The sequence below is a fragment of the Perca fluviatilis genome, chromosome 14 (genome assembly GCF_010015445.1).
Source record: "Perca fluviatilis chromosome 14, GENO_Pfluv_1.0, whole genome shotgun sequence".
Classification (NCBI taxonomy): domain Eukaryota; kingdom Metazoa; phylum Chordata; class Actinopteri; order Perciformes; family Percidae; genus Perca; species Perca fluviatilis.
In genome coordinates this window covers 371,560-399,002 of record NC_053125.1, presented here as the reverse complement: position 1 = coordinate 399,002, position 27,443 = coordinate 371,560, and the positions used below count along the sequence as shown (strand labels likewise).

Genomic DNA, 27,443 nt, shown 5'->3' with positions numbered 1-27,443 from the left:
CTTCAAGATTATTGGAGGTAATCAGGAAAATCACAAAAAAGATTGTTGCATGGTCTACAAAAAGCTTAACTTTGCAACCCATAAGCTGCTGGAACCTTGGTTGCCATAGGTTCCCAAACATTCCCACAATATTTGAACCACAGATTTTCCAGCCCTTTCTACTAAAAAGAAGAGCAGAGTGGCGCAGCGGAAGCGTGCTGGGCCCATAACCCAGAGGTCGATGGATCGAAACCATCCTCTGCTAAATGCAATGCTTTGGATCAGCATGATGTCTATATCCTGTCTAATGCTATATCCATTTGACAAGCTACCTGTTGCCACAAGTGTCTAAAGTGAAATGTCTCCACCTGTTAAAGGCTCCACCGTTAATGACATGATTTCGCTCATTCTGACAATCCCTTTTGATCACTTGAAGTGATTCGTTATGTACCAATCGCAAACACGTTCACCTGCTCCATTGTTTTTGGTCTGTTCATTTGCAAGCAATGCAATGCTTTGGATCAGCGTGAAGTCTATATCCTGTCTATTGCTATATCCATTTGACAAGCTACCTGTTGCCACAAGTGTCTAAGGTGAAATGTCTCCACCTGCTAAAGGCTCATTCTGACAATCCCTTTTGATCACTTGAAGTGATTCGTTATGTACCAATCACAAACACTTTCACCTGCTCCATTGTTTTTGGTCTGTTCATTTGCAAGCAATGCAATGCTTTGGATCAGCGTGAAGTCTATATCCTGTCTATTGCTATATCCATTTGACAAGCTACCTGTTGCCACAAGTGTCTAAGGTGAAATGTCTCCACCTGCTAAAGGCTCATTCTGACAATCCCTTTTGATCACTTGAAGTGATTCGTTATGTACCAATCACAAACACTTTCACCTGCTCCATTGTTTTTGGTCTGTTCATTTGCAAGCAATGCAATGCTTTGGATCAGCGTGAAGTCCATATCCTGTCTATTGCTATATCCATATTGACAAACTATCTGTTGTCACAAGTGTCTAAAGTGAAATGTCTCCACCTGCTAAAGGCTCCACCCTTAATGACATGACTTCACTCATTCTGACAATCCCCTTTGATCACTTGAAGTGATTCGTTATGTACCAATCACAAACACTGCTCCATTGTTTTTGGACTGTTCATTTCCAATCAAAAAATGTATGTCCTATTGTTTTGGGAACAATTGTTGGCAGTGGGGGAGGGTAATGGCTCTTTACAGTGAATATGCAAAATGGGTTGTTCACACAGAGGTCTTATAATGTATCTTGGTAAAGCAACAAGAATGGTAAGAGGCAACATGGTACCCTCCTTGCCGACTCTTAACTTTCATTGCTGTACTCGCATTTCCAAAAGACCACTCACAATCACGTGTTCAACGTGAAATACTCATTCATTGCCACAAGTGTCTAACGTCAACTAAGCATTTATTATTGAATCGAAAACACTCCGAAACCAGAGGATGATTAAAACTATAGTCTGCTAATACTAAATGCTTTGGATCGCATTACCATATTTTGAAAAGACTAAGAATCCATTGCCACAAGATTGTCCAAAGTGAAATGTCCCAGTTAATTATTGTTTCAGTAGGTTCCTTCAAGATTATTGGAGGTAATCAGGAAAATCACAAAAAAGATTGTTGCATGGTCTACAAAAAGCTTAACTTTGCAACCCATAAGCTGCTGGAACCTTGGTTGCCATAGGTTCCCAAACATTCCCACAATATTTGAACCACAGATTTTCCAGCCCTTTCTACTAAAAAGAAGAGCAGAGTGGCGCAGCGGAAGCGTGCTGGGCCCATAACCCAGAGGTCGATGGATCGAAACCATCCTCTGCTAAATGCAATGCTTTGGATCAGCATGATGTCTATATCCTGTCTAATGCTATATCCATTTGACAAGCTACCTGTTGCCACAAGTGTCTAAAGTGAAATGTCTCCACCTGTTAAAGGCTCCACCGTTAATGACATGATTTCGCTCATTCTGACAATCCCTTTTGATCACTTGAAGTGATTCGTTATGTACCAATCGCAAACACGTTCACCTGCTCCATTGTTTTTGGTCTGTTCATTTGCAAGCAATGCAATGCTTTGGATCAGCGTGAAGTCTATATCCTGTCTATTGCTATATCCATTTGACAAGCTACCTGTTGCCACAAGTGTCTAAGGTGAAATGTCTCCACCTGCTAAAGGCTCATTCTGACAATCCCTTTTGATCACTTGAAGTGATTCGTTATGTACCAATCACAAACACTTTCACCTGCTCCATTGTTTTTGGTCTGTTCATTTTGCAAGCAATGCAATGCTTTGGATCAGCGTGAAGTCTATATCCTGTCTATTGCTATATCCATTTGACAAGCTACCTGTTGCCACAAGTGTCTAAGGTGAAATGTCTCCACCTGCTAAAGGCTCATTCTGACAATCCCTTTTGATCACTTGAAGTGATTCGTTATGTACCAATCACAAACACTTTCACCTGCTCCATTGTTTTGGTCTGTTCATTTTGCAAGCAATGCAATGCTTTGATCAGCGTGAAGTCTATATCCTGTCTATTGCTATATCCATTTGACAAGCTACCTGTTGCCACAAGTGTCTAAGGTGAAATGTCTCCACCTGCTAAAGGCTCATTCTGACAATCCCTTTTGATCACTTGAAGTGATTCGTTATGTACCAATCACAAACACTTTCACCTGCTCCATTGTTTTTGGTCTGTTCATTTGCAAGCAATGCAATGCTTTGGATCAGCGTGAAGTCTATATCCTGTCTATTGCTATATCCATTTGACAAGCTACCTGTTGCCACAAGTGTCTAAGGTGAAATGTCTCCACCTGCTAAAGGCTCATTCTGACAATCCCTTTTGATCACTTGAAGTGATTCGTTATGTACCAATCACAAACACTTTCACCTGCTCCATTGTTTTGGTCTGTTCATTTGCAAGCAATGCAATGCTTTGGATCAGCGTGAAGTCCATATCCTGTCTATTGCTATATCCATATTGACAAACTATCTGTTGTCACAAGTGTCTAAAGTGAAATGTCTCCACCTGCTAAAGGCTCCACCCTTAATGACATGACTTCACTCATTCTGACAATCCCCTTTGATCACTTGAAGTGATTCGTTATGTACCAATCACAAACACTGCTCCATTGTTTTTGGACTGTTCATTTCCAATCAAAAAATGTATGTCCTATTGTTTTGGGAACAATTGTTGGCAGTGGGAGGGGTAATGGTTCTTTACAGTGAATATGCAAAATGGGTTGTTCACAAGTTCAGCCCAGGTAAAAGCAACTTATCCGATGCCCCAACATACCTATGAGATGCACAGAGGTCTTATAATGTATCTTGGTAAAGCAACAAGAATGGTAAGAGGCAACATGGTACCCTCCTTGCCGACTCTTAACTTTCATTGCTGTACTCGCATTTCCAAAAGACCACTCACAATCACGTGTTCAACGTGAAATACTCATTCATTGCCACAAGTGTCTAACGTCAACTAAGCATTTATTATTGAATCGAAAACACTCCGAAACCAGAGGATGATTAAAACTATAGTCTGCTAATACTAAATGCTTTGGATCGCATTACCATATTTTGAAAAGACTAAGAATCCATTGCCACAAGATTGTCCAAAGTGAAATGTCCCAGTTAATTATTGTTTCAGTAGGTTCCTTCAAGATTATTGGAGGTAATCAGGAAAATCACAAAAAAGATTGTTGCATGGTCTACAAAAAGCTTAACTTTGCAACCCATAAGCTGCTGGAACCTGGTTGCCATAGGTTCCCAAACATTCCCACAATATTTGAACCACAGATTTTCCAGCCCTTTCTACTAAAAAGAAGAGCAGAGTGGCGCAGCGGAAGCGTGCTGGGCCCATAACCCAGAGGTCGATGGATCGAAACCATCCTCTGCTAAATGCAATGCTTTGGATCAGCATGATGTCTATATCCTGTCTAATGCTATATCCATTTGACAAGCTACCTGTTGCCACAAGTGTCTAAAGTGAAATGGCTCCACCGTTAATGACATGATTTCGCTCATTCTGACAATCCCTTTTGATCACTTGAAGTGATTCGTTATGTACCAATCGCAAACACGTTCACCTGCTCCATTGTTTTTGGTCTGTTCATTTGCAAGCAATGCAATGCTTTGGATCAGCGTGAAGTCTATATCCTGTCTATTGCTATATCCATTTGACAAGCTACCTGTTGCCACAAGTGTCTAAGGTGAAATGTCTCCACCTGCTAAAGGCTCATTCTGACAATCCCTTTTGATCACTTGAAGTGATTCGTTATGTACCAATCACAAACACTTTCACCTGCTCCATTGTTTTGGTCTGTTCATTTTGCAAGCAATGCAATGCTTTGGATCAGCGTGAAGTCTATATCCTGTCTATTGCTATATCCATTTGACAAGCTACCTGTTGCCACAAGTGTCTAAGGTGAAATGTCTCCACCTGCTAAAGGCTCATTCTGACAATCCCTTTTGATCACTTGAAGTGATTCGTTATGTACCAATCACAAACACTTTCACCTGCTCCATTGTTTTTGGTCTGTTCATTTGCAAGCAATGCAATGCTTTGGATCAGCGTGAAGTCTATATCCTGTCTATTGCTATATCCATTTGACAAGCTACCTGTTGCCACAAGTGTCTAAGGTGAAATGTCTCCACCTGCTAAAGGCTCATTCTGACAATCCCTTTTGATCACTTGAAGTGATTCGTTATGTACCAATCACAAACACTTTCACCTGCTCCATTGTTTTTGGTCTGTTCATTTGCAAGCAATGCAATGCTTTGGATCAGCGTGAAGTCCATATCCTGTCTATTGCTACATCCATATTGACAAACTATCTGTTGTCACAAGTGTCTAAAGTGAAATGTCTCCACCTGCTAAAGGCTCCACCCTTAATGACATGACTTCACTCATTCTGACAATCCCCTTTGATCACTTGAAGTGATTCGTTATGTACCAATCACAAACACTGCTCCATTGTTTTTGGACTGTTCATTTCCAATCAAAAAATGTATGTCCTATTGTTTTGGGAACAATTGTTGGCAGTGGGAGGGGTAATGGCTCTTTACAGTGAATATGCAAAATGGGTTGTTCACAAGTTCAGCCCAGGTAAAAGCAACTTATCCGATGCCCCAACATACCTATGAGATGCACAGAGGTCTTATAATGTATCTTGGTAAAGCAACAAGAATGGTAAGAGGCAACATGGTACCCTCCTTGCCGACTCTTAACTTTCATTGCTGTACTCGCATTTCCAAAAGACCACTCACAATCACGTGTTCAACGTGAAATACTCATTCATTGCCACAAGTGTCTAACGTCAACTAAGCATTTATTATTGAATCGAAAAAACACTCCGAAACCAGAGGATGATTAAAACTATAGTCTGCTAATACTAAATGCTTTGGATCGCATTACCATATTTTGAAAAGACTAAGAATCCATTGCCACAAGATTGTCCAAAGTGAAATGTCCCAGTTAATTATTGTTTCAGTAGGTTCCTTCAAGATTATTGGAGGTAATCAGGAAAATCACAAAAAAGATTGTTGCATGGTCTACAAAAAGCTTAACTTTGCAACCCATAAGCTGCTGGAACCTTGGTTGCCATAGGTTCCCAAACATTCCCACAATATTTGAACCACAGATTTTCCAGCCCTTTCTACTAAAAAGAAGAGCAGAGTGGCGCAGCGGAAGCGTGCTGGGCCCATAACCCAGAGGTCGATGGATCGAAACCATCCTCTGCTAAATGCAATGCTTTGGATCAGCATGATGTCTATATCCTGTCTAATGCTATATCCATTTGACAAGCTACCTGTTGCCACAAGTGTCTAAAGTGAAATGGCTCCACCGTTAATGACATGATTTCGCTCATTCTGACAATCCCTTTTGATCACTTGAAGTGATTCGTTATGTACCAATCGCAAACACGTTCACCTGCTCCATTGTTTTTGGTCTGTTCATTTGCAAGCAATGCAATGCTTTGGATCAGCGTGAAGTCTATATCCTGTCTATTGCTATATCCATTTGACAAGCTACCTGTTGCCACAAGTGTCTAAGGTGAAATGTCTCCACCTGCTAAAGGCTCATTCTGACAATCCCTTTTGATCACTTGAAGTGATTCGTTATGTACCAATCACAAACACTTTCACCTGCTCCATTGTTTTTGGTCTGTTCATTTGCAAGCAATGCAATGCTTTGGATCAGCGTGAAGTCTATATCCTGTCTATTGCTATATCCATTTGACAAGCTACCTGTTGCCACAAGTGTCTAAGGTGAAATGTCTCCACCTGCTAAAGGCTCATTCTGACAATCCCTTTTGATCACTTGAAGTGATTCGTTATGTACCAATCACAAACACTTTCACCTGCTCCATTGTTTTTGGTCTGTTCATTTGCAAGCAATGCAATGCTTTGGATCAGCGTGAAGTCAAAACAAATATTGTCAAACTATAATTGGGTCTCCAAACATTCTAAAATGCCCAATTTATGAGTGTCAATAATCCTGCCCAATTACCATTGACAAATTCAATGGTGGTCGCTGCTTATGGCCCAATCACCGCACTCCTGCAGTCCCAGTGCTGCACTCTGCTGCCCCACAGTCGCTGGACCAGACCCGGCTGTTGCAGTGTGTTGGGCCATTAATGCCTGCACCGACTCGTAAGCTTCAGTCTGTTGTTGTAACCTGCTGCTGCCTGAACAGAAGTTATTGTTGTTTCATGGCAGCATAGATACATCACTGATTAGTTTGTGTAATATGCAATAATACACATTTGACTCTTAAATATACCAGTAGTTACCTTCTTGAGTGTGGAACTACTACTGCTAACTTCCTCACTTGGGCAAACAAGGATATTTAAGTCCCTTGTTTTGCATCGGGCATTTCTCAATCTAAAAAAAAAAAAAAAAAAAGAAGTTGTAACATTTGATTGAATTAAACACCGATACAAAAACTGATTTTCATTTGTGTCGCGGACAGAGAGAGATTCGATGTAAAATGATTTGCTCATTAAAATGTTTATTAACTAATTGGAACCTAGCATTGTATTATATTTGATACAAGTTATAATAAGCAAAATGTCTTAAGAGTAAATAACGATTAATATACTGTGCCATGAATATACTCATACCCTTTGATACAGCTCGTACCACTTCGTCTGCCTGGGGGCTGGCCTGTTTCCCTCACCTGCAGGCCAGGCCCCCGTGCTGGCAAACTTTCTCAAGCGTGCCATCCACTCCGAGTCTCCCATGCCTTTGTGTGATTTTGCCTAGTTTGGTGACATCAATACATAAAAACAACATAAGTGCTGGAACATGTAAGTCAGACCATGGGCGTTATATTGTAATAATCATATGAAAAATGCAGTGGGTGGCATAAGATACCTAGGCTGTGTTTGAAAAAAGCTCATGAATTAACCAGATTCCATTATAAATATGTATTGTTAGTGTGTGCTGATTATCATTAATTAGAAAGCTAGTTGTATATTTTTTTTAGGCAGATAGACAGAAGACAGTGTTAATACCATAGTCATAATATTAATAATCTTATGAATAATCTGGCGTTACATACAATGGATATAATATTGACGTTGTCATTAACTTATCATACTAAGCCTACATTTATGTCATCTCTTCTCAGAATAGTTAGAAAGGCCGCAATATTGTAAATAATACCCTGCTTTAAAACTTGAACAGTGTACATACTATTAATACTGTGATTGCGTGACGTTAACACTAATGGTAAATGATCACCATAAAGGTTTAGTGTCCCAAATTATTTGCCAAAAACTGAGTGTCCCAAATGATGAGGGTATTATTTGAGACAGGTTGTTGCCCTAACCATAACACCTGTTAAACAGGTGGTTTAGCAGGTTCATAATTAAGGACATTGTATTGAATTTGGGGACACTAAACTAACGTATACCCACCATAAAGGTGTTAACGTTACGTGGATGAAAGCTAAAAATAGTGGCATTAAACAGAAGTTAGCTATATTATTCACGTGACAACCATGTACTAACGTCATATTCGTTTATACATCTACATTTACAAATTGGTTTTAAATATTCTCCTTCACAGTCAACGTTTTTTGTTGTCAAAACACGGTAACGTTACTCATAAGCTAACGTTACCTAAAATCCACCTTTACATTAGCAAACTTCGGCAGACGAGACGGAGAGTTTGATAACGTAATAACGTTAGATAACTAAATCAATCGATATGACACAATGACAATGCTAAATTACTTATATACTTAAATATACATTATATACATACAGCACTGTAATAAACACTCACCATTTCGCTTGAGTAAATATGAACGATGGCGGCCCCCTCCGGAAAAACAAAAATCGTAGCTTGGAGCTGGGAAGACGATTCGTCGCTGAATGTTGAAGCAATGTTGAAGCCGCGAATGTGATTGGTTGCAGAATGTTGAAGCCGCGAACGCCATTGGTTGGGAATGTTAAAACTACGACAGCAATTGGCCGACATTTTTCAACATTAGACAGTCGCTCGGGCGGCTGCTAGGATTTAGGCTCCAGTCTCTCTGGAGGCGTGGGTTCAAATCCCACCACTGCCATTTGCGAATGTCACATATCTGGTAAAGCAACTTATCCGATGCCCTAACATACCTATGAGTTTCACAGAGGTCTTATAATGTGTCTTGGTGAAGCAACTAGAATGGTAAATGGCAACATGGTACCCTCCTTGCAGACTCTTAACTTTCATTGCTGTACTCGCATTGCCCTGTTTCCAAAAGACCACACACAATCACAAGTGTTCAACGTGAAATACTCATTCATTGCCACAAGTGTCTAACGTCAACTAAGCATTTATTATTGAATCGAAAACACTCCGAAACCAGAGGATGATTAAAACTATAGTCTGCTAATACTAAATGCTTTGGATCGCATTACCATATTTTGAAAAGACTAAGAATCCATTGCCACAAGATTGTCCAAAGTGAAATGTCCCAGCTAATTATTGTTTCACTAGGTTCCTTCAAGATTATTGGAGGTAATCAGGAAAATCACAAAAAAGATTGTTGCATGGTCTACAAAAAGCTTAACTTTGCAACCCATAAGCTGCTGGAACCTTGGTTGTCATAGGTTCCCAAACATTCCCACAATATTTGAACCACAGATTTTCCAGCCCTTTCTACTAAAAAGAAGAGCAGAGTGGCGCAGCGGAAGCGTGCTGGGCCCATAACCCAGAGGTCGATGGATCGAAACCATCCTCTGCTAAATGCAATGCTTTGGATCAGCATGATGTCTATATCCTGTCTAATGCTATATCCATTTGACAAGCTACCTGTTGCCACAAGTGTCTAAGGTGAAATGTCTCCACCTGCTAAAGGCTCATTCTGACAATCCCTTTTGATCACTTGAAGTGATTCGTTATGTACCAATCACAAACACTTTCACCTGCTCCATTGTTTTTGGTCTGTTCATTTGCAAGCAATGCAATGCTTTGGATCAGCGTGAAGTCTATATCCTGTCTATTGCTATATCCATATTGACAAACTATCTGTTGTCACAAGTGTCTAAAGTGAAATGTCTCCACCTGCTAAAGGCTCCACCCTTAATGACATGACTTCACTCATTCTGACAATCCCCTTTGATCACTTGAAGTGATTCGTTATGTACCAATCACAAACACTGCTCCATTGTTTTGGACTGTTTTTGGCTCCATTTTTTGACTGTTCATTTCCAATCAAAAATGTATGTCCTATTGTTTTGGGAACAATTGTTGGCAGTGGAAGGGGTAATGGCTCTTTACAGTGAATATGCAAAATGGGTTGTTCACAAGTTCAGCCCAGGTAAAAGCAACTTATCCGATGCCCCAACATACCTATGAGATGCACAGAGGTCTTATAATGTATCTTGGTAAAGCAACAAGAATGGTAAGAGGCAACATGGTACCCTCCTTGCCGACTCTTAACTTTCATTGCTGTACTCGCATTTCCAAAAGACCACTCACAATCACGTGTTCAACGTGAAATACTCATTCATTGCCACAAGTGTCTAACGTCAACTAAGCATTTATTATTGAATCGAAAACACTCCGAAACCAGAGGATGATTAAAACTATAGTCTGCTAATACTAAATGCTTTGGATCGCATTACCATATTTTGAAAAGACTAAGAATCCATTGCCACAAGATTGTCCAAAGTGAAATGTCCCAGTTAATTATTGTTTCAGTAGGTTCCTTCAAGATTATTGGAGGTAATCAGGAAAATCACAAAAAAGATTGTTGCATGGTCTACAAAAAGCTTAACTTTGCAACCCATAAGCTGCTGGAACCTTGGTTGCCATAGGTTCCCAAACATTCCCACAATATTTGAACCACAGATTTTCCAGCCCTTTCTACTAAAAAGAAGAGCAGAGTGGCGCAGCGGAAGCGTGCTGGGCCCATAACCCAGAGGTCGATGGATCGAAACCATCCTCTGCTAAATGCAATGCTTTGGATCAGCATGATGTCTATATCCTGTCTAATGCTATATCCATTTGACAAGCTACCTGTTGCCACAAGTGTCTAAAGTGAAATGTCTCCACCTGTTAAAGGTCTTAATGACATGATTTCGCTCATTCTGACAATCCCTTTTGATCACTTGAAGTGATTCGTTATGTACCAATCGCAAACACGTTCACCTGCTCCATTGTTTTTGGTCTGTTCATTTGCAAGCAATGCAATGCTTTGGATCAGCGTAAAGTCTATATCCTGTCTATTGCTATATCCATTTGACAAGCTACCTGTTGCCACAAGTGTCTAAGGTGAAATGTCTCCACCTGCTAAAGGCTCATTCTGACAATCCCTTTTGATCACTTGAAGTGATTCGTTATGTACCAATCACAAACACTTTCACCTGCTCCATTGTTTTTGGTCTGTTCATTTGCAAGCAATGCAATGCTTTGGATCAGCGTGAAGTCTATATCCTGTCTATTGCTATATCCATTTGACAAGCTACCTGTTGCCACAAGTGTCTAAGGTGAAATGTCTCCACCTGCTAAAGGCTCATTCTGACAATCCCTTTTGATCACTTGAAGTGATTCGTTATGTACCAATCACAAACACTTTCACCTGCTCCATTGTTTTTGGTCTGTTCATTTGCAAGCAATGCAATGCTTTGGATCAGCGTGAAGTCCATATCCTGTCTATTGCTATATCCATATTGACAAACTATCTGTTGTCACAAGTGTCTAAAGTGAAATGTCTCCACCTGCTAAAGGCTCCACCCTTAATGACATGACTTCACTCATTCTGACAATCCCCTTTGATCACTTGAAGTGATTCGTTATGTACCAATCACAAACACTGCTCCATTGTTTTTGGACTGTTTTTGGCTCCATTGTTTTTGGACTGTTCATTTCAAATCAAAAAATGTATGTCCTATTGTTTTGGGAACAATTGTTGGCAGTGGGAGGGGTAATGGCTCTTTACAGTGAATATGCAAAATGGGTTGTTCACAAGTTCAGCCCAGGTAAAAGCAACTTATCCGATGCCCCAACATACCTATGAGATGCACAGAGGTCTTATAATGTATCTTGGTAAAGCAACAAGAATGGTAAGAGGCAACATGGTACCCTCCTTGCCGACTCTTAACTTTCATTGCTGTACTCGCATTTCCAAAAGACCACTCACAATCACGTGTTCAACGTGAAATACTCATTCATTGCCACAAGTGTCTAACGTCAACTAAGCATTTATTATTGAATCGAAAACACTCCGAAACCAGAGGATGATTAAAACTATAGTCTGCTAATACTAAATGCTTTGGATCGCATTACCATATTTTGAAAAGACTAAGAATCCATTGCCAGCTAATTATTGTTTCACTAGGTTCCTTCAAGATTATTGGAGGTAATCAGGAAAATCACAAAAAAGATTGTTGCATGGTCTACAAAAAGCTTAACTTTGCAACCCATAAGCTGCTGGAACCTTGGTTGCCATAGGTTCCCAAACATTCCCACAATATTTGAACCACAGATTTTCCAGCCCTTTCACCTAAAAAGAAGAGCAGAGTGGCGAAGCGTGCTGGGCCCATAACCCAGAGGTCGATGGATCGAAAACCATCCTGTGCTAAAGGCAATGCTTTGGATCAGCATGATGTCTATATCCTGTCTAACGCTATATCCATTTGACAAGCTACCTGTTGCCACAAGTGTCTAAAGTGAAATATCTGCTAAAGGCTCATTCTGACAATCACTTGAAGTCATTCGTTATGTACCAAACACTTTCACCTGCTCCATTGGTTTTGGACTGTTCATTTGCAAGCAATGCTTTGGATCAGACTGAAGTCTATATCCTATCTATTGCTATATCCATTTGACCTTGGTTGCCATAGGTTCCCAAACATTCCCACAATATTTGAACCACAGATTTTCCAGCCCTTTCACCTAAAAACAAGAGCAGAGTGGCGCAGCGGAAGCATCACCCTTAACCCAGAGGTCGATGGATCGAAACCATCCTCTGCTAAATTCAATGCTTCGGATCAGCATGATGTCTATATCCTGTCTAACGCTATATCCATTTGACAAGCTACCTGTTGCCACAAGTGTCTAAAGTGAAATGTCTCCACCTGCTAAAGGCTCATTCTGACAATACCTTTTGATCACTTGAAGTGATTCGTTATGTACCAATCACAAACACTTTCACCTGCTCCATTGGTTTTGGACTGTTCATTTGCAAGCAATGCTTTGGATCAGCGTGAAGTCTATATCCTATCTATTGCTATATCCATTTGACAAGCTATCTGTTGCCACAAGTGTCACTTTCACCTGCTCCATTGGTTTTGGACTGTTCATTTGCAAGAAATGCAATGCTTTGGATCAGCGTGAAGTCTATATCCTGTCTATTGCTATATCCATTTGACAAGCTATCTGTTGCCACAAGTGTCTAAAGTGAAATGTCTCCACCTGCTAAAGGCTCCACCCTTAATGACATGACTTCGCTCATTCTGACAATCCCTTTTGATTACTTGAAGTGAAACGTTATGTACCAATCACAAACACTTTCACCTGCTCCATTGTTTTTGGTCTGTTCATTTGCAAGCCATGCAATGCTTTGGATCAGCGTGAAGTCTATATCCTGTCTATTGCTATATCCATATTGACAAACTATCTATGGCCACAAGTGTCTAAAGTGAAATGTCTCCACCTGCTAAAGGCTCCACCCTTAATGACATGACTTCACTCATTCTGACAATCCCCTTTGATCACTTGAAGTGATTCGTTATGTACCAATCACAAACACTGCTCCATTGTTTTTGGACTGTTTTTGGCTCCATTGTTTTTGGACTGTTCATTTCCAATCAAAAAATGTATGTCCTATCGTTTTGGGAACAATTGTTGGCAGTGGGAGAGGTAATGGCTCTTTTACAGTGAATATGCAAAATGGATTGTTCACAAGTTCAGCCCAGGTAAATGCTCAGCCCACATTCACAGACCTAAACCTACTCACTTGCTGCTGGTTACAATATTCTAAAATAAATGATGCCAGAGAAATAAGACAAAGAGTAAAGGGTGTTGATAACATGTATTAATAAAGTATTGGCTCTTTACTTGCGAAGGTTTTGCTGCACTGAAAGTTGCACTGTTAGTTACGGTCCCAATGTGTGCCACCACGTGGAGAGCTGATGCGTGCAGGTAGTGTGGCCGAGTGGTCTAAGGCGCTGGATTAAGGCTCCAGTCTCTCTGGAGGCGTGGGTTCAAATCCCACCACTGCCATTTGCTAATGTCACACATCTGTTAAAGCAAATTATCCGATGCCCCAACATACCTATGAGATGCACAGAGGTCTTATAATGTATCTTGGTAAAGCAACTAGAATGGTAAGTGGCAACATGGTACCCTCCTTGCCGACTCTTAACTTTCATTGCCCTGTTTCCAAAAGACCACACACAATCACAAGTGTTCAACGTGAAATACTCATTCATTGCCACAAGTGTCTAACGTCAACTAAGCATTTATTATTGAATCGAAAACACTCAAACCAGAGGATGATTAAAACTATAGTCTGCTAATACTAAATGCTTTGGATCGCATTACCATATTTTGAAAAGACTAAGAATCCATTGCCACAAGATTGTCCAAAGTGAAATATCCCCAGCTAATTATTGTTTCACGTAGGTTCCTTCAAGATTATTGGAGGTAATCAGGAAAATCACAAAAAGATTGTTGCATGGTCTACAAAAAGCTTAACTTTGCAACCCATAAGCTGCTGGAACCTTGGTTGCCATAGGTTCCCAAACATTCCCACAATATTTGAACCACAGATTTTCCAGCCCTTTCTACTAAAAGAAGAGCAGAGTGGCGCAGCGGAAGCGTGCTGGGCCCAATAACCCAGAGGTCGATGGATAGAAGTCATCCTCTGCTAAATGCAATGCTTTGGATCAGCATGATGTCTATATCCTGTCTAACGCTATATCCATTTGACAAGCTACCTGTTGCCACAAGTGTCTAAAGTGAAATGTCTTCACCTGCTAAATGCTCATTTTGACAATCACTTGAAGTGATTCGTTATGTACCAATCACAAACACTTTCACCTGCTCCATTGGTTTTGGACTGTTCATTTGCAAGCAATGCTTTGGATCAGCGTGAAGTCTATATCCTATCTATTGCTATATCCATTTGACAAGCTATCTGTTGCCACAAGTGTCACTTTCACCTGCTCCATTGGTTTTGGACTGTTCATTTGCAAGAAATGCAATGCTTTGGATCAGTGTGAAGTCTATATCCTGTCTATTGCTATATCCATTTGACAAGCTATCTGTTGCCACAAGTGTCTAAGGTGAAATGTCTCCACCTGCTAAAGGCTTTGCTCATTCTGACAATCCCTTTTGATCACTTGAAGTGATTCGTTATGTACCAATCACAAACACTTTCACCTGCTCCATTGTTTTTGGTCTGTTCATTTGCAAGCAATGCAATGCTTTGGATCAGCGTGAAGTCCATATCCTGTCTATTGCTATATCCATATTGACAAACTATCTGTTGTCACAAGTGTCTAAAGTGAAATGTCTCCACCTGCTAAAGGCTCCACCCTTAATGACATGACTTCACTCATTCTGACAATCCCCTTTGATCACTTGAAGTGATTCGTTATGTACCAATCACAAACACTGCTCCATTGTTTTTGGACTGTTCATTTCCAATCAAAAAATGTATGTCCTATTGTTTTGGGAACAATTGTTGGCAGTGGGAGGGGTAATGGCTCTTTACAGTGAATATGCAAAATCGGTTGTTCACAAGTTCAGCCCAGGTAAATGCTCAGCCCACATTCACAGACCTAAACCTACTCACTTGCTGCTGGTTACAATATTCTAAAATAAATGATGCCAGAGAAATAAGACAAAGAGTAAAGGGTGTTGATAACATGTATTAATAAAGTATTGCTCTTTACTTGCGAAGGTTTTGCTGCACTGAAAGTTGCACTGTTACGGTCCCAATGTGGGCCACCACGTGGAGAGCTGATGCGTGCAGTTAGTGTGGCCGAGTGGTCTAAGGCGCTGGATTTAGGCTCCAGTCTCTCTGGAGGCGTGGGTTCAAATCCCACCACTGCCATTTGCGAATGTCACATATCTGGTAAAGCAACTTATCCGATTCCCTAACATACCTATGAGTTTCACAGAGGTCTTATAATGTGTCTTGGTAAAGCAACTAGAATGGTAAATGGCAACATGGTACCCTCCTTGCAGACTCTTAACTTTCATTGCTGTACTCGCATTGCCCTGTTTCCAAAAGACCACACACAATCACAAGTGTTCAACGTGAAATACTCATTCATTGCCACAAGTGTCTAACGTCAACTAAGCATTTATTATTGAATCGAAAACACTCCGAAACCAGAGGATGATTAAAACTATAGTCTGCTAATACTAAATGCTTTGGATCGCATTACCATATTTTGAAAAGACTAAGAATCCATTGCCACAAGATTGTCCAAAGTGAAATGTCCCAGCTAATTATTGTTTCACTAGGTTCCTTCAAGATTATTGGAGGTAATCAGGAAAATCACAAAAAAGATTGTTGCATGGTCTACAAAAAGCTTAACTTTGCAACCCATAAGCTGCTGGAACCTTGGTTGCCATAGGTTCCCAAACATTCCCACAATATTTGAACCACAGATTTTCCAGCCCTTTCTACTAAAAAGAAGAGCAGAGTGGCGCAGCGGAAGCGTGCTGGGCCCATAACCCAGAGGTCGATGGATCGAAACCATCCTCTGCTAAATGCAATGCTTTGGATCAGCATGATGTCTATATCCTGTCTAATGCTATATCCATTTGACAAGCTACCTGTTGCCACAAGTGTCTAAAGTGAAATGTCTCCACCTGCTAAAGGCTCATTCTGACAATCCCTTTTGATCACTTGAAGTGATTCGTTATGTACCAATCGCAAACATGTTCACCTGCTCCATTGGTTTTGGACTGTTCATTTGCAAGCAATGCAATGCTTTGGATCAGCGTGAAGTCTATATCCTGTCTATTGCTATATCCATTTGACAAGCTATCTGTGGCCACAACTGTCTAAAGTGAAATGTCTCCACCTGCTAAAGGCTCTTTTATTCTGACAATCCCTTTTGATCACTTGCAGTGATTCGTTATGTACCAATCACAAACACTTTCACCTGCTCCATTGTTTTTGGTCTGTTCATTTGCAAGCAATGCAATGCTTTGGATCAGCGTGAAGTCTATATCCTGTCTATTGCTATATCCATATTGACAAACTATCTGTTGTCACAAGTGTCTAAAGTGAAATGTCTCCACCTGCTAAAGGCTCCACCCTTAATGACATGACTTCACTCATTCTGACAATCCCCTTTGATCACTTGAAGTGATTCGTTATGTACCAATCACAAACACTGCTCCATTGTTTTTGGACTGTTCATTTCCAATCAAAAAATGTATGTCCTATTGTTTTGGGAACAATTGTTGGCAGTGGGAGGGGTAATGGCTCTTTACAGTGAATATGCAAAATGGGTTGTTCACAAGTTCAGCCCAGGTAAATGCTCAGCCCACATTCACAGACCTAAACCTACTCACTTGCTGCTGGTTACAATATTCTAAAATAAATGATGCCAGAGAAATAAGACAAAGAGTAAAGGGTGTTGATAACATGTATTAATAAAGTATTGGCTCTTTACTTGCGAAGGTTTTGCTGCACTGAAAGTTGCACTGTTACGGTCCCAATGTGTGCCACCACGTGGAGAGCTGATGCGTGCAGGTAGTGTGGCCGAGTGGTCTAAGGCGCTGGATTAAGGCTCCAGTCTCTCTGGAGGCGTGGGTTCAAATCCCACCACTGCCATTTGCTAATGTCACACATCTGTTAAAGCAAATTATCCGATGCCCCAACATACCTATGAGATGCACAGAGGTCTTATAATGTATCTTGGTAAAGCAACTAGAATGGTAAATGGCAACATGGTACCCTCCTTGCAGACTCTTAACTTTCATTGCTGTACTCGCATTGCCCTGTTTCGAAAAGACCACACACAATCACAAGTGTTCAACGTGAAATACTCATTCATTGCCACAAGTGTCTAACGTCAACTAAGCATTTATTATTGAATCGAAAACACTCCGAAACCAGAGGATGATTAAAACTATAGTCTGCTAATACTAAATGCTTTGGATCGCATTACCATATTTTGAAAAGACTAAGAATCCATTGCCACAAGATTGTCCAAAGTGAAATGTCCCAGCTAATTATTGTTTCACTAGGTTCCTTCAAGATTATTGGAGGTAATCAGGAAAATCACAAAAAAGATTGTTGCATGGTCTACAAAAAGCTTAACATTGCAACCCAAAAGCTGCTGGAACCTTGGTTGCCATAGGTTCCCAAACATTCCCACAATATTTGAACCACAGATTTTCCAGCCCTTTCACCTAAAAAGAAGAGCAGAGTGGCTGTGAGCGTGCTGGGCCCATATAACCCAGAGGTCGATGGATCGAAACCATCCTCTGCTAAATGCAATGCTTTGGATCAGCATGATGTCTATATCCTGTCTAATGCTATATCCATTTGACAAGCTACCTGTTGCCACAAGTGTCTAAAGTGAAATGTCTCCACCTGCTAAAGCTCCACCCTTGTTGCTCATTCTGACAATCCCTTTTGATCACTTGAAGTGATTCGTTATGTACCAATCACAAACACTTTCACCTGCTCCATTGTTTTTGGTCTGTTCATTTGCGAGAAATGCAATGCTTTGGATCAGCGTGAAGTCTATATCCTGTCTATTGCTATATCCATATTGACAAGCTATCTGTTGCCACAAGTGTCTAAAGTGAAATGTCTCCACCTGCTAAAGGCTCATTCTGACAATCCCTTTTGATCACTTGAAGTGATTCGTTATGTACCAATCACAAACACTGCTCCATTGTTTTTGGACTGTTTTTGGCTCCATTGTTTTTGGACTGTTCATTTCCAATCAAAAAATGTATGTCCTATTGTTTTGGGAACAATTGTTGGCAGTGGGAGGGGTAATGGCTCTTTACAGTGAATATGCAAAATGGATTGTTCACAAGTTCAGCCCAGGTAAATGCTCAGCCCACATTCACAGACCTAAACCTACTCACTTGCTGCTGGTTACAATATTCTAAAATAAATGATGCCAGAGAAATAAGACAAAGAGTAAAGGGTGTTGATAACATGTATTAATAAAGTATTGGCTCTTTACTTGCGAAGGTTTTGCTGCACTGAAAGTTGCACTGTTACGGTCCCAATGTGGGCCACCACGTGGAGAGCTGATGCGTGCAGGTAGTGTGGCCGAGTGGTCTAAGGCGCTGGATTTAGGCTCCAGTCTCTCTGGAGGCGTGGGTTCAAATCCCACCACTGCCATTTGCGAATGTCACATATCTGGTAAAGCAACTTATCCGATGCCCCAACATACCTATGAGATGCACAGAGGTCTTATAATGTATCTTGGTAAAGCAACAAGAATGGTAAATAGCAACATGGTACCCTCCTTGCCGACTCTTAACTTTCATTGCTGTACTCGCATTTCCAAAAGACCACACACAATCACAAGTGTTCAACGTGAAATACTCATTCATTGCCACAAGTGTCTAACGTCAACTAAGCATTTATTATTGAATCGAAAACACTCCGAAACCAGAGGATGATTAAAACTATAGTCTGCTAATACTAAATGCTTTGGATCGCATTACCATATTTTGAAAAGACTAAGAATCCATTGCCACAAGATTGTCCAAAGTGAAATGTCCCAGCTAATTATTGTTTCACTAGGTTCCTTCAAGATTATTGGAGGTAATCAGGAAAATCACAAAAAAGATTGTTGCATGGTCTACAAAAAGCTTAACTTTGCAACCCATAAGCTGCTGGAACCTTGGTTGCCATAGGTTCCCAAACATTCCCACAATATTTGAACCACAGATTTTCCAGCCCTTTCACCTAAAAGGAAGAGCAGAGTGGCGCAGCGGAAGCGTGCTGGGCCCATAACCCAGAGGTCGATGGATCGAAACCATCCTCTGCTAAATGCAATGCTTTGGATCAGCATGATGTCTATATCCTGTCTAACGCTATATCCATTTGACAAGCTACCTGTTGCCACAAGTGTCTAAAGTGAAATGTCTCCACCTGCTAAAGGCTCCACCCTTAATGACATGATTTCGCTCATTCTGACAATCTGTTTTGATCACTTGAAGTGATTCGTTATGTACCAATCACAAACACTTTCACCTGCTCCATTGGTTTTGGACTGTTCATTTGAGAGAAATGCAATGCTTTGGATCAGCGTGAAGTCTTTATCCTGTCTATTGCTATATCCATTTGACAAGCTACCTGTTGCCACAAGTGTCTAAGGTGAAATGTCTCCACCTGCTAAAGGCTCATTCTGACAATCCCTTTTGATCACTTGAAGTGATTCGTTATGTACCAATCACAAACACTGCTCCATTGTTTTTGGACTGTTTTTGGCTCCATTGTTTTTGGACTGTTCATTTCCAATCAAAAAATGTATGTCCTATTGTTTTGGGAACAATTGTTGGCAGTGGGAGGGGTAATGGCTCTTTACAGTGAATATGCAAAATGGGTTGTTCACAAGTTCAGCCCAGGTAAATGCTCAGCCCACATTCACAGACCTAAACCTACTCACTTGCTGCTGGTTACAATATTCTAAAATAAATGATGCCAGAGAAATAAGACAAAGAGTAAAGTGTGTTGATAACATGTATTAATAAAGTATTGGCTCTTTACTTGCGAAGGTTTTGCTGCACTGAAAGTTGCACTGTTAGTTAAGGTCCCAATGTGTGGGTTCAAATCCCACCACTTCCATTTGCGAATGTCACACATCTGGTAAAGCAACTTATCCGATGCCCCAACATACCTATGAGATGCACAGAGGTCTTATAATGTATCTTGGTAAAGCAACTAGAATGGTAAGTGGCAACATGGTACCCTCCTTGCCGACTCTTAACTTTCATTGCCCTGTTTCCAAAAGACCACACACAATCACAAGTGTTCAACGTGAAATACTCATTCATTGCCACAAGTGTCTAACGTCAACTAAGCATTTATTATTGAATCGAAAACACTCCGAAACCAGAGGATGATTAAAACTATAGTCTGCTAATACTAAATGCTTTGGATCGCATTACCATATTTTGAAAAGACTAAGAATCCATTGCCACAAGATTGTCCAAAGTGAAATGTCCCAGCTAATTATTGTTTCACTAGGTTCCTTCAAGATTATTGGAGGTAATCAGGAAAATCACAAAAAAGATTGTTGCATGGTCTACAAAAAGCTTAACTTTGCAACCCATAAGCTGCTGGAACCTTGGTTGCCATAGGTTCCCAAACATTCCCACAATATTTGAACCACAGATTTTCCAGCCCTTTCACCTAAAAAGAAGAGCAGAGTGGCGCAGCGGAAGCGTGCTGGGCCCATAATCCAGAGGTCGATGGATCGAAACCCTCCTCTGCTAAATGCAATGCTTTGGATCAGCATGATGTCTATATTCTGTCTAACGCTATATCCATTTGACAAGCTACCTGTTGCCACAAGTGTCTAAAGTGAAATGTCTCCACCTGCTAATGGCTCATTCTGACAATACCTTTTGATCACTTGAAGTGATTCGTTATGTACCAATCACAAACACTTTCACCTGCTCCATTGGTTTTGGACTGTTCATTTGCAAGCAATGCTTTGGATCAGCGTGAAGTCTATATCCTATCTATTGCTATATCCATTTGACAAGCTATCTGTTGCCACAAGTGTCACTTTCACCTGCTCCATTGGTTTTGGACTGTTCATTTGCAAGAAATGCAATGCTTTGGATCAGCGTGAAGTCTATATCCTGTCTATTGCTATATCCATTTGACAAGCTATCTGTGGCCACAACTGTCTAAAGTGAAATGTCTCCACCTGCTAAAGGCTCCACCCTTAATGACATGACTTCGCTCATTCTGACAATCCCTTTTGATTACTTGAAGTGATTCGTTATGTACCAATCACAAACACTTTCACCTGCTCCATTGTTTTTGGTCTGTTCATTTGTAAGAAATGCAATGCTTTGGATCAGCGTGAAGTCTATATCCTGTCTATTGCTATATCCATTTGACAAGCTATCTGTTGCCACAAGTGTCTAAAGTGAAATGTCTCCACCTGCTAAAGGCTCCACCCTTAATGACATGACTTCACTCATTCTGACAATCCCTTTTGATAACTTGAAGTGATTCATTATGTACCAATCGCAAACACTTTCACCTGCTCCATTGTTTATGATCTGTTCATTTGCAAGCCATGCAATGCTGTGGATCAGCGTGAAGTCTATATCCTGTCTATTGCTATATCCATATTGACAAAACTATCTGTGGCCACAAGTGTCTAAAGTGAAATGTCTCCACCTGCTAAAGGCTCCACCCTTAATGACATGACTTCACACATTCTGACAATCCCTTCTGATCACTTGAAGTGATTCATTATGTACCAATTGTAACGGTACAGATAGTTAATGCCCCACATCACTTGTGACGGGTGTATCACCCTATCAGGAGTAGAGCGTTAAGGTCAAGATAGCCTATCCGGTGTGAGGGGGGTGGGGTAAAAAAACAGGAAGCAAGTGTGTGAAGTTGGGAGCGAAGAAAAATGTACGCCAAAGTTTACTGAAGAGCCCCTCTCTCGCTTGAACGGAATAAAAAAGAACCAAACTATCGTGTGAGGGACCGATAACAAGTTGGGGTCACTAAGCTTTCAGTAAGGGCCGAATCTGTTCGCGTCGTCCAGGACACACTGCCTCAGCTGAATAAAGGTCGGCGAAGCTATTAGCAGTAGCGACGGAGTCGTTTGATGTCAGCCGCCTTCCGTGTGGCCCTGGTGGCGAAAGGTTAGAGCCGAGAAAGGAGCGTTGTCAAATCTTACTCAGCGGTCAGTTAAGCTCTAAAGGAGAGTTTTCGTGACTGGAGGGAGTTGAAGAGCGACCGCCTCAACACAGGCCCGCACCTGCGACTTAGAGAACGTTACCCTGCGAGTGAATATTGGAGTTAGGATTCCCTGCCATTCAGACGCCATCCCAGCGATTCACCCTGGTTTCATCTGCGGCACGTCGTTCTGGACTTTCTGTCGCCACGGATTTGTTTTGTTCATGACATACACCAGAGACTGAGGTATGGTTTATTTTTCACTACTTTGACCGTGGACTGGGAGCGTCAGCAACTAAGGCTGTAATACTGTCACGGACAAGAGACTGGGAGCAATTTTCAGCGGACCGAAAGCTTCACCTTTGGAGGGACAGTGAGTGTAAACTAAAGTGATTCTGGTTGAACTTATTGATTGCTGGACATTTAAGCATAATTAGCATGCTCTGTTAAACTGTCAATAATTTACTGAAACTGTGCTTTGGGTTTTGTTGACTGCAAACTGGTGTTTATTTTCCTCTGTGGAATATCGGTTGAAAACAGTTAGGGATTGTCTACAGTGAGAAACTTTTTTTTTTTAGATAAGTATATGTTTTTCTGTCACATTGAACCTTATTTGGTTTCATCTAATTTTTTTTGGGGAGTAATTCCTGCCATAGCAGAGTTGAAGCTGGTCGAATTTGATCAGACTAGGTTTAATTTACGACAGTTAAAAGGGTCAATCAATAAATAATTTGTTGAGATATCTACCAAGTTGTTGTAAATTATAAATTATATTTGTTTTATACTGCTCTGGAGTAGGGGCGTCCCACCTATCTAGCCAGGTATAGGATACAGGGGAGAAGACTGTGCAGACCTTAAGTTTGGTTTAGGAGCACATCACACTTCAGGTGGTCACCGTGTTAGAGATACAAGTCCTGAAGCCCATCCTACCATACTTTCATTGCTCCACGTTGATTAGGGAGATCAGCCAGATAGGTAACAACATACTTACTGAATTAGGTACTGGGGCCAATTGCGCTGGGACGTACAGACCCAGATCTTGTACTCTTCCAGTCGTTCAGAGCAGAACTATACTAATAACACCCCTACATAGTGGGGCTTATCCTCCACTACACAATCACAAACACTTTCACCTGCTCCATTGTTTTTGGTCTGTTCATTTGCAAGAAATGCAATGCTTTGGATCAGCATGAAGTCTATATCCTGTCTATTGCTATATTCATTTGACAAGCTATCTGTTGCCACAAGTGTCTAAAGTGAAATGTCTCCACCTGCCACTTAGTGGTGCGCGGAACCCTGGGCTGAGCCTCCTTCTTCCTCATGTCCCTGAGGAAGTCCTCCACAGAGCGACCGAGGCAGTGGCACAGAAGTTTTCGCCCTTGTACGTGGTATGCCCAGACGACCGGCACTTGGGCATACCATATTTAGAGCAGGGGTAAGACTTTGGCGGTTTTCTCATCTTCTTTATGTCGTTACCCCTGCTCTTGGCTGCAGCCACTGCCTCAGCCCTCTTCTTCCTCCTGTAGGAACCCATATGGAAAAGACATAGATACATTTTACTAAATGTTTATATCTTTTATCTGAAACTTGTAAGTAATATATATGACAGTCAAATGACATACAATATCTTTAGTAAATTTGTGTAATATGAAACTTATATAATTTGGGAACTTATAAGTACTATATTTGACAGTAAATCCACATACAATATCCTTAGTAGATATGTGTAATATCAAACTTGATAAGTTGGGCAACCATTTGTGAAACTGAAATCTTTCAAGTATTGTATAAAAACCTTACAAGACATATGTAAGATGTCACATATATGAGAAATTCAAAAACAAAAAATCTTAAAATAAAATTACATGAAAAAGCACATGATGAGATGACCTAACAGAGTTTAGGTTATTTTTAAGATTTTATGACACTTGTGATAACATCAGAATGTTAAAGTGTTGTTAAGGTTAGCATTTTCTCATGTTTTAGCCTCCTCTCTCAACTGGTAAATGTTCCTAAAATGATTAAATGAGAAATATTTGTTGTTATTCATTTAAGATTTATTGGGCAATTATATTGAAACGAAATAGGCAAAATGAATTTTTATTCACAGTTAGATTTTTTTTAAAGTTCTTGTGTATGCAGCAAATATTCAAAATCCCCATTCAATGTATTAAAAATCAAACTAAATAAAAAAAAAAGATTAAAAAAAGACTCACTCACTCATTCTTGCCGTAGAAAGATTTAAATGTTGCACATAATTAGCACATGACATTATATAAGTTGCATATTTACATTTGAAATTTTGAAAAGTTTACATGACCCAACCGACCCAAGTTCATTAAAGGTTCAGTGTGTAACGTGTTTAGTTGTTAATTATAAAAATCTGTGTTGCCCGTTCACCAACTTGTCCGCGTGAACTGTGAACTGTAGACGCTCCACATTCATGCTCCATCTTGAGATACGTTAGCCGGTAAGGGACATACAGGACATACTGCTCCGCCTTTTGCGTTTTCTCTGTCACATGATAAACTCACAGGTGCTGCTAATGCTGCTAATGGGTATCGTAGCTTCCCGGCCCCGGCAAGTTTGAAGAAGGAAACATGGAGGACCACACGTATTCAAAATCCAAATTTTAGGAACAGGAGTCTTATTCTTCTTCGCCCAGAAAAAGAAAAAGGAGATTGAAAAGAGCGAGAGAACAGCTTTTTGAAGCGTGAAGGCTAACGTAGCTGTAATCCGTACGTTGAACTGTGTGGTGCGGGAGAGTTGATTGTGATATATGATGTCAACGCTAGATGGGAGAAATTACTACACATTGGACCTTTTAAGATGCGACTTTTAGAATTATTTTGCCATTATACCTTGTACTTGTGTCCTTTTGGATGTTACATTGAAATACATTGATGTTGATGACATGCATTACAAAATGTAGAATAAATGTACATTTTGTATTAATCTTTTCACTCTGAAATGTGCTTTCATTATAGTAACAGATTTTACAGTTAAGTGTTTCTCACATTAAATTACAGTAACAGCAAAAACAATTAGTTACTTTCCAGTTTAGCAACCTTAAATAAATAGGTCACCATCTTCACAATTAGTTCACATTCATTCATTCATTTACAGTAATATGTCTTCAGTAGCCGGCATACAATCGAGCTGGACTGACATTGAATATACATACATGGTCTTACTACCTGAGCAGTGTTTATGGCTTTGTGAAAGCCTGTGGGAAAGTGGACAGTTGACATGTAGCTCAGTGAAGTTCTGATAAGTGAACCTCTGGCTAACTTCTGCACAGTGCAATTACCATAGTTTCCTATGGCATATAAACACTGATCACCCATGTCAATAAAGTGGGAGACTCTAAAAATACCCCCATCTTTTAAAAGCACAATAGAATAGTTTCTTTGTTTTGTTGTAGGTATGACCATGAACAACTTCTCAATATACAGCAATTGTCTTGTAGTAATTTACCACAGAGTTTGTGGGAACCTCTCTCACTGTGTGGAGGGCAGCTTGATCACGACCAGATATTAATCTTACATTTGGTGGACCAAGGGCAGTCACCTCAGTGAACTTCGCAAACTTTTTGACATGATGCTTTTCGGATCTCATTTCATTACAGAAATCTGTAACTTCTGCAGGTGCATTTGTTAGGAATTGCTTTGCTAATCGTGGAAAAGCACGAGATAACGGCACTCGTTTGCATATTTGTTGTGGTACAGCTTGACTAGTTTTTACTTGTTTCAGTAGGTAGCCATTGAAATCTTAAAACATAAAGGCTGAGTAGGCCCACAAAGGACCCCAATGCACAACACTTTTGCTTAAATGCAGAAGGGAATGAACACTAAATGTCATGTGCTCCTTCCCATACAGCGACTGCACACCTCCAACAAAGTACACTAATGCCTCATGGGCGTGATTTATCTGTTCTGTTTTTAACTCAGACCCCAACAGAATGCTTATGCCCTCAATCAGTAATGTCCAATGAGAGTGATACTTCTGAGGAAGTATGCCTTTCAGAACTGGCAAGCTATAGTACAGAAGCCAGTGTTGCCACTCGTGGGCTTTCCAGAATCTGCGTTCAGTAAGAGATCGTGGAACTCGAGCAACAATACCCGTCATTCCTGTAAGCTGGCTTTTACAGTTATGGATGAGGCACATGACACACATGTAAGTGTTTCTTCTTGTGATTGTGAAGTCCCAAGGTACTTAGTACATACTCTACAGTAATGATGTCGTTTTAATTGATCTACAATACCAGCTAATGGTTTCTCCAAAAAATACTTGCTTGCTGGAACTGCACTTGTCCCCGCAGAATGTAACTTTAGAAGTTTCAGCAGGTCTTCCGTCAATACACCTGTAGTGTTGTGTCTCAATGCAAAGGAGAGAATCGACATGCAACTTTGCCCTTCCGTTAGTCCATGAGAGTGGACATCATTATCTATTTCTTGAGGAACGTTGTCCTAAAATTATAGAAAAAGAAGCAGAGTATTAACACTTAGCAGGTTCCGTTTGCTTTTACTTTTCCATTACATAACCTTGTTTTGGTCTACTGTACTTAGTACAAAAAAATTAATGGAAGCCACAGCACATGCAAGAAACAAACAAGGAAGGACAAACAGTGTTTTTTTTTGTCATTGCATTGTTTGTCTTTTAATAATTTAATGTCATACCAACTAAGTAATTAACATAAATGTGTATGTAGTTTTGTCTCACCTGTGCCAATGTGAACGATTCTGCTCTCTGCTCTTCTCTTTGGCTGGGATCTTCATTGTTTTCCTAACAAGGATACAAATCAACAAACCCGTTAAAAGAGAGATATAGATAGATATATATGGGATTGCGTTAATTTAATATCCATGAAATATGCATACATATTGACTGTTGTACAATTTTGAAATGTCTGGCCTTTTTGCAACCTACATTGATTTTAAAGAGCCGGTATTGTGGAATACATGAGCAGTTACTTTTGGGATAGATAGAGAGCCAAAGTCACACCCGTTCCAGTGGACCTCATGGGACCTTAATTCTGAAAAAATATGAACGAGAGTCAATGGAGAG

At 40.4% G+C, this 27,443-nt stretch overlaps 12 non-coding genes across 12 annotated transcripts; all 12 read left to right on the top strand.

Annotated features, from left to right (window-relative positions):
* Nucleotides 1–172: 172 nt before the first annotated feature.
* trnam-cau lies at nucleotides 173–244 on the top strand. Its single transcript has one exon. It is a non-coding gene; the product is annotated as a tRNA-Met (tRNA).
* A 1,516-nt stretch (nucleotides 245–1,760) lies between these two features.
* trnam-cau lies at nucleotides 1,761–1,832 on the top strand. The gene has a single exon. It is a non-coding gene; the product is annotated as a tRNA-Met (tRNA).
* A 1,999-nt stretch (nucleotides 1,833–3,831) lies between these two features.
* Nucleotides 3,832–3,903, top strand: trnam-cau. The gene has a single exon. It is a non-coding gene; the product is annotated as a tRNA-Met (tRNA).
* Nucleotides 3,904–5,675: 1,772 nt separating this feature from the next.
* On the top strand, nucleotides 5,676–5,747 carry trnam-cau. The gene has a single exon. It is a non-coding gene; the product is annotated as a tRNA-Met (tRNA).
* A 3,424-nt stretch (nucleotides 5,748–9,171) lies between these two features.
* On the top strand, nucleotides 9,172–9,243 carry trnam-cau. The gene has a single exon. It is a non-coding gene; the product is annotated as a tRNA-Met (tRNA).
* A 1,137-nt stretch (nucleotides 9,244–10,380) lies between these two features.
* On the top strand, nucleotides 10,381–10,452 carry trnam-cau. The gene has a single exon. It is a non-coding gene; the product is annotated as a tRNA-Met (tRNA).
* A 3,192-nt stretch (nucleotides 10,453–13,644) lies between these two features.
* On the top strand, nucleotides 13,645–13,726 carry trnal-aag. The gene has a single exon. It is a non-coding gene; the product is annotated as a tRNA-Leu (tRNA).
* A 1,755-nt stretch (nucleotides 13,727–15,481) lies between these two features.
* Nucleotides 15,482–15,563, top strand: trnal-uag. The gene has a single exon. It is a non-coding gene; the product is annotated as a tRNA-Leu (tRNA).
* Nucleotides 15,564–16,155: 592 nt separating this feature from the next.
* On the top strand, nucleotides 16,156–16,227 carry trnam-cau. Its single transcript has one exon. It is a non-coding gene; the product is annotated as a tRNA-Met (tRNA).
* A 994-nt stretch (nucleotides 16,228–17,221) lies between these two features.
* On the top strand, nucleotides 17,222–17,303 carry trnal-aag. The gene has a single exon. It is a non-coding gene; the product is annotated as a tRNA-Leu (tRNA).
* Nucleotides 17,304–18,754: 1,451 nt separating this feature from the next.
* Nucleotides 18,755–18,836, top strand: trnal-uag. Its single transcript has one exon. It is a non-coding gene; the product is annotated as a tRNA-Leu (tRNA).
* Nucleotides 18,837–19,420: 584 nt separating this feature from the next.
* On the top strand, nucleotides 19,421–19,492 carry trnam-cau. Its single transcript has one exon. It is a non-coding gene; the product is annotated as a tRNA-Met (tRNA).
* Nucleotides 19,493–27,443: the final 7,951 nt, after the last annotated feature.